The 7410-nt window shown below is 43.1% G+C and overlaps 1 pseudogene; it reads right to left on the minus strand.

The window, feature by feature from the left end:
- LOC119528647 lies at positions 1-691 on the minus strand (annotated as a pseudogene).
- Positions 692-7410: the final 6719 nt, after the last annotated feature.

Below are 7410 nucleotides of genomic sequence, written 5' to 3' on the forward strand. Positions count from 1 at the left end.
CTACCTTATACTAGATGGCAACCCAGAGGTCTGTGCAGAAGCTACAAACAAGGTATTATTATCTGGAAGGGAAAGAACCGTGGAATTTCCATTGGTTGGGGAACAACCCAGCTTCAGTTTTTCCAAATATTCTGCATGTACAGGTTTATGACATTGGAGAACCTTGATTGCATCTTCTACTTTGAACCATTCTCTCTTCCTTCCTATATTAACAGAATCTTCCCAATCTTCTAATATTTCAGTGACTGTAAGAACATAAACGTATCTTCTGTGCTCCTTGGTTCTAAAATATGCTCAGGAGTCTGCCAAATTTTCCTTTGACTCCACCCTCTTCATAAACCTCCCTCAAGGCAGCGCCGCCGGGCTCCTCGCCGGGCTCCAGCCCCTCACCTGGGACGAGCCACTGGTCGGGATACCAACCGCTGCTCACCAACAGCACCTCGTCCTCCTGCTCGCTCCGGAAGCGCAGGCACGCCGCCCGCTTCTTGAACCGCTCACGGTCATAGACCCGCGTCTGGTTCGGCTTGAACTTCATCAGAGGCGCGTTCTTACTGCTGCTATTGCTCTGGCCGCTGCCACCGGGGCCCGGCAGCCGCCACCCCGCCAAAGTGTGGGGGCCAGGGCAAGTCGGGGAGCAGGGTGCCGAGAAGGGGGACGAGGCCGCGGGGAACGCGAAGCGGCGGCCGCTCCGACGCAGTGCAGGTTAAGAGCGCGGGTCACTGGAGCCCGGGTGCCGGGGTGGGAGCCCCGCTCTGCCTGGGCATCCGCCGCTCTCCATGGTGCCCGCCACTGGCTTGCAACTGCTCACTGCCGCCGCCGCCGCCGGGGAAGAGCGAGCAGTCCCTTCATTTTTCGTTTACTTCACTCAACTTAAAGTCCTCAAGATTCATTCACCTAGTTGCATGCCTCATGACTTCAGTCCTTGCAGCTGCTCATTATTCTGTTATATGCATGCACCACAGTTTGCCCCTCCATTCATCCATAGATGTACTCTTTAGGCAGTATCCATCCATTGCAATTGTGAATAATTCTGCCATAAACATCAGTGTTCAAATGTCGATTTGTGTTCCTGCTTTCAATTCTTCCAATTATACACCACATAACAGGGTTGCAGGATCATATATAAGCCCTACACCCAGCCTCCTGTGGAACCATCACACAGTCTTCCAGAGGGGCTGCACCATTCTCTTCTGCTAATTTTTAAATTGAATTGTCTTTTTTTTAAGTTGAAGTGTTTCTTCATGTATTCAGGATATTAAACCTTTATCAAGTATGTGGTTTCCAAATATTTTCTCCCATTGTGTAAGTTGTTGTTTTATTTTCAAGATAAAGTCCTTTGAGGCACAAAGTTTTTAATTTTGATGATGTCCCATTGATCTCTTTTTCTTTTGCTGCTTTTGCTTTGGGTATAAAATCTAAGAAACCATTCATTGCCTGACACAAAACCCTGAAGACACTTGCCTAAATTTTCTTCTAGGACTTTGATAGTTCTCTCTTATATTAGATATTTGTTCAATATTTATTTTATTTTGCATAAGGTGTGAGTTAAGGATACTCTTCCTTTCTTTTGCAAATGGAGATCAAGTTTTTCTACACCTTTTGTCAAAGAATAAAAGATAATCTTTATCAATTAACTGGGTTTTGCACCCTTATCAAAAATCATCTGGCTATAAATGTGAGGGTTGAATCTGAACAATTGTGTTCCATTGGTGTATATGTCTGTCTTTGTGTCAGCACTATGCTGACTTATTTGTGTGGCTTTGTTATGAGTTTTAAGCTTGGGAAGTGTGTGTCCTATTCATTTTTGTTTTTCAAGATGGCTTTGGCTCTTCTGAGGCCACTTAAATTTCTATATAAATTTGATGATTGGCTTTTCCTTTTCTGCAAAGAAGGTCTTTAGAATGTTGATTGGGATTGCATTGAAACTATAAATCACTTAGGTTTCATTTGCTTAGGTCTTCTTTGAATTCTTGTAGCAATCAATTTTTTTTCTGTGTACAAGTCCTTTAAATACTGGGTTATATTTGTTCCTAGATATTTGATTGTTTTTAGTTCCTATTGCAAATAAATTCTTTTTCTTGATTCCTTTTTCTGTTTGTTAATTGCTTATGTACAGAAACAACCCTGAGATTTTGCATGTTGATCTTATGTCCTGCCACTTTGCTGGATTTTTTTATTAGCTCTTGAATCTTTGTTGTTTTTCAGAATTTTATATAGGATCATGTCATCTGCAAATAGGGCAAGTTTTACTTCTTCCTTTTCAATTTGGATGCCTTCTGTATCATTTTGTTGTTTAATTTCTGTGGCTAAAACTTCAACAGTGATCACTATAACAGCGATGAGAGTGTGCATCCTTATCTTGTTTCCTGATCCTATAGGGAAAGCTTTCTGTATTTCACCATTAGGTAGGATATTAACTGTAGGCTTTTCGTATTTGCCCATTATCATGTTGGGAAGTTTCACTCTATTCCTAGTGTTCTGTTTATTTTAATCAAAAAAAAAAAAAAGGTGTTGAATTTTATCAGATACTTTCTTTGCATCAGTTGAGAACAGTGTGGTCCTCCTGCCTTATTCTATTAATGTTGTGAATTGCATTAATTTTTATGCTCAACCACCCTTACATACCAGGATAAGTCCCACTTGATCATGGTATATAATTCTTCAAAATTGCTGTTGGATACAGGTTGTTAGCATTTTGTTAGGATTCTTGCTTCCATATTCATAAGAGACATTGATCTGTAATTTTCTTTTCTTATGGTGTCTTTATCTGTCTTTGGAATAAGGATAATGTTGAACTTACTGAATGAGTTAGGACATGTTCCCTCCTTAGTTTTTTTGTAAGAGGTTGCATGTGGGGAACCAAGCCTTTCATGTTACTTAGACCATGTCTGGGGTGGTGGAGTGGAATGCTGGGCTGCAAGGCTGCATGGAATGCCATGCAGGCACGCCTTGTAAAGATGTGTGTCTTGTGACTATGACAGCAGCATTAATCATTGACCCCAGATTGTTCCTTCTTATCGCAGCAGGATGTAAAGATTAATACCTGAGAGACCCTGAATGCTTTTGATCATGTAGCATAGTCTTGCTTTGTGTAACAAAGGAATAAATAACTAGAGCACAGGTGCATCAGCACCCACTTGGCACATTGATGCTTTGGGTCCCTTGCTCCCTTAAATCTTAACTTTGTGTCTGTGTTTCATTTCTGCATCTCCCTGTCAGCAACAACTGGCACCCAACATGGGGCTCAAAGGACCGGACCTGGTTCCTGACAGAAGCATCACTTGAATGACTGAGGTATAGCGGCGCTGGAACTCGGGTAAAGCGGCACTGGAACTTGGGTGGAGGTAACGGCCGTCTTTTGTATGCGTTCCTTGTAGAATGACCCCGAGCATTTTAAGCAGGGTAATGGGTAACGTTGAGGGACATGGTAAGTATGTGTCCTATATTTCCCTCTTGCGGCAACTGCTGCGTGCTGGCAGTGTCAAGGTGGGGAAGTCACAAATCTTAGAATTGCTGTAGGTTATTGAAAAATACTGCTCTTGGTTCCCTACCCTTGGCTCTCTTGAATTGCATGACTGGCAGTGGGTAGGTAAGGAATTGAAACAAAAACATATGCAAGGAGTTAATTTACCTGTTACTATTTGGTCTACATGGTCTTTAATTAAGTCTGTTCTTGAGCCTCTAAAAACTGATGATGATGAGGAGGACAGGGAATCTAGCGATAGTCCTAGTCCTGATCCTCTTTCTGAAGATGAGAAGGATGATAAAGATCCTATAAAACCTGCTAAAGTCTTTTATACCTGTGAATGACTACAACCTCCTTCTGCTCCTTGTTTAGATGAATGGCCTCTTCCTCCTATGCTGCTTCCTCCTGTGCCTAGCAATACCCAGGCACTTAAGCCTGCTCACCTTTCAGGCATGCAGCAAGGTCTGGCAGAGGCTAGGTGGCAAGATTTAGAGGCCATATGTTGTCCTCTTGCCTTCCCTGTCACGGTTCATGATGACGTGACTCCTGGCCGAGACGCTAATTATCCTGATGGAGTTTATACTTACTTCCATGAGCATGTCCCATTTGCAATTCTTGAAGAATTGAAAAAAGCTGTACAAACTTATGGGTTTCATTCCCCTTTTTCAGTTGGCATATTACAAAGTTTAGCTGAAGGTTCTCATCTAATTCCCATAGATTGGACCACGTTAGCCTGTACAGTCCTTAGCTCAGGAGAATATCTACAATTTAGGACTTGGTGGACTGAGCATGCAGAATGACAGGCTGCACATAATTGGCAACAGAAAGTAAATATAAATTTAGATCAATTACTGGGCGAAGGAGCTTATTCCACTGTTGAAAATCAGTCTGTTTATAATGATCAGGCAATCGAGCAGATTCTCCGTTGTTGTTTGCAAGCTTGGAACAAAATTGAAGCTAAAGGTAAAGCTGCACAATCCTTTCAAAAGGTTTTGCAAGGGCCAAAAGAATCATATCCAGATTTCATTGCCCAGCTCCAAGAAGCAATACACCGGCAGGTTACTAGTTCAGAGGCTGCCGATACTATTTTGCACCTGCTAGCATATGAAAATGCTAATAAAGACTGTCAATGAGCCATTGCCCCATTTAAAGGTAAAGCTGATCTTATGGCTATATTCATTTATGCAAAGATATTGGGACTGAAGATTATAAAGCAGAAATGATGGTTCAAGCCATGGCTAATTTGAGAGTTGGCTCTCCATTCCCAGGAAAATGCTTTTCCTGTGGGAAAATGGGCCATACTAGAAAAGAATGCAGTTGCTCAAAAAATAAATCTTCACAAAAGCAGCCTGGCATGTATCCAAAATGCCAGAAAGGTCGACACTGGACTAACCAGTGCCTATCCACTTCTCATAAGGATGGCACCTCCCTTTTAGGAAACGGCAATTGGGGTGGGCTCCCAGCCCCTCACAGAAAGGGAGCATTCTCAATTCAACATCAAAATCTGCATGCTGTCCCTCCAACTCCAAGCCCTCCATCCTGAAGCTTTCCCCAGCCACAGCAGGGAGCACAGCAGTAGACCTTGCTGCCAATGCTGAGGTATGTGTTCTCCCCAATAATCCTCCTGTTAAGGTCCCCACTGGCTATTATGGCCCCTTACCTAAAGGGATGGTGGGTCTTTTGCTTGGACGCAGTTCTCTCAATCTTAAGGGCATTCGTGTACACACTGGAGTCATTGACTCTGATCATACTGGTGAAATTCAACTGATCATGTCTTCCTTTATTCCCTGGACTGCCCATAAAGGCAAGAGAGTCACTCAGCTCTTACTATTACCTTATGTACCTGTTGGTTCCTCCTCTAAAAACCGGGGAGATGGAAGTTTTGGTAGCACAGGCAAGGCCAGATTTTTTCTCACAGAGGCTCTGTAGGAGCCATGCCCTATGTGTACTCTTACAATTCACGGACATAGCTTTAATGGGCTTATAGATATGGGTGCAGATATTTCTATTATTAGTCAGCAACACTGGCCCCAACATTGGCCGTTGCAAGAGGCATGAATTACTGTTGTGGGCCTAGGCTCCCCTCAAGGGCTTATCCAGAGTGTTCCCATCTTACCTTGCCTTGGCCCTGTGGGACACTCTACAATCTTATGTGGCTGCTCTTCCTCTTAATCTTTGGGGCAGAGACCTACTTGAACAATGGCATGCTACTGTGCATATCCCTCCTCCTAGTGGGGTATACAGTATTCAAAGCCACAACATGATGGCAAATATGGGGCATGTCCCTGGCCGTGGGCTTGGCATACATTTGCAAGGTACCCCTTCACCCATACCAGTCTCACCAAAATGTGATTGATTTCATTTAAGATATAAACCTTTTCAGTGGCAGCCACTGTTCATTCGCCTCCCCAGTGCATCCCATTAAGGTGGACTACAACAAAACTGGTATGGGTAGAGCAGTGGCCACTTACAAAAGAAAAATTAGAGGCTTTACATGAGTTGGTTCAAGAACAATTGTCCTTGCAGAATATTGAAGAGTCTTTTAGTCCTTGGAATTCTCCTGTGTTCCCAATTGTGCCGGTTTGAGTGTATTGTGTCCCCCAAATGCCATTATCTTTGTGGTCTTGTGTGGGGCAGAAGTTTTGGTGCTGGTTGGATTTGCTTGGAATGGGCCCCACCCAGCTGTGGGAGATGATTCTGATGAGATGTTCCCATGGAGGCGTGGCCCCACCCATTTGGGGTGGGCCTTGATCGGTGGAGCTATATAAATGAGCTAACTTGGGGGGAGAAAACTGAGTGCAGCTGGGAGTGATGTTTTGAAGAGGAGCAAGCTTGCTAGAGAGGAACGTCCTGGGAGAAAGCCGTTTTGAGGCTGGAGCTTTGGAGCAGATGCCAGCTGCCTTCCTAGCTAACAGAGGTTTTCCGGAGGCCATTGGCCATCCTCCGGTGAGGGTACCCGATTGCTGATGTGTTACCTTGGACGCTTTGTGGCCTTAAGACTGTAATTGTGTAGTGAAATAAACCCCCGTTTTATAAAAGCCTATCCATCTCTGGTGTTTTGCATTCTGCAGCATTAGCAAACTAGGACACCAATAAAGAAAAAATCTGGGAAATGGAGAATGTTAACTGACCTAAGAGGTGTTAATGCTATTATTCAGCCTATGGGACCTTTACAACCTGGGATCCCAAACCCTAGCATGATTCCTGAAAGCTAGGCCTTAGTGGTCATCTGTACTAAAGACTGTTTCTTTTCCATCGCCTTAGCTGACCAAGACAAGGAAAAATTTGCTTTTACTATTTTGTCTCTTAACAATAAAACCCCTTCTAAATGATATCAATGGAAAGTTTTACCACAAGGTATGCTAAATAGTCCTACAATCTGTCAATATTATGTTGACAGTGCCTTACAGCCTGTCTATTTAAAATTTCCTAAGGCTTATATAACCCATTATATGGATGATATTTTGTGCTCTGCACCTCAGGAGACTGAAGTAGATGCTTTTTTCTATGCCATCCAAAAGGCTTTACAGGATGTAGGATTGCATATTGCTGCTGACAAGCTGTAATGCACTTTGCCAGTGCAGTATTTAGGTTCCACTATCGACAGACTTACAATTTGACCCCAAAAAGTACAACTCCACAGGAATGCTTTTACCACCTTAAATGATTTACAAAAACTACTAGGGGATATTAATTGGCTTTGCCGCAGAGTAGGCATACCTAACTGTGAGCTCTCCAACCTATTTTCTCTCCTTTGTGGGGATTCTAAATTAAACAGCCCTAGATCTTTAACTTCAGCTGCAGAGAAGGAATTACAATTAGTGGAAGCTAAATTTCAACAAGCTCAGATATCCCTCATTGAACCCACTCAACCTTTGTCTCTCCTTATCTTTCCTACTCCAAAATCCCCCACAGGTTTGCTTTTGCAAAATGAAAAACTTGTA

The sequence above is a fragment of the Choloepus didactylus genome, chromosome 3 (assembly GCF_015220235.1).
Source record: "Choloepus didactylus isolate mChoDid1 chromosome 3, mChoDid1.pri, whole genome shotgun sequence".
Taxonomy (NCBI): domain Eukaryota; kingdom Metazoa; phylum Chordata; class Mammalia; order Pilosa; family Megalonychidae; genus Choloepus; species Choloepus didactylus.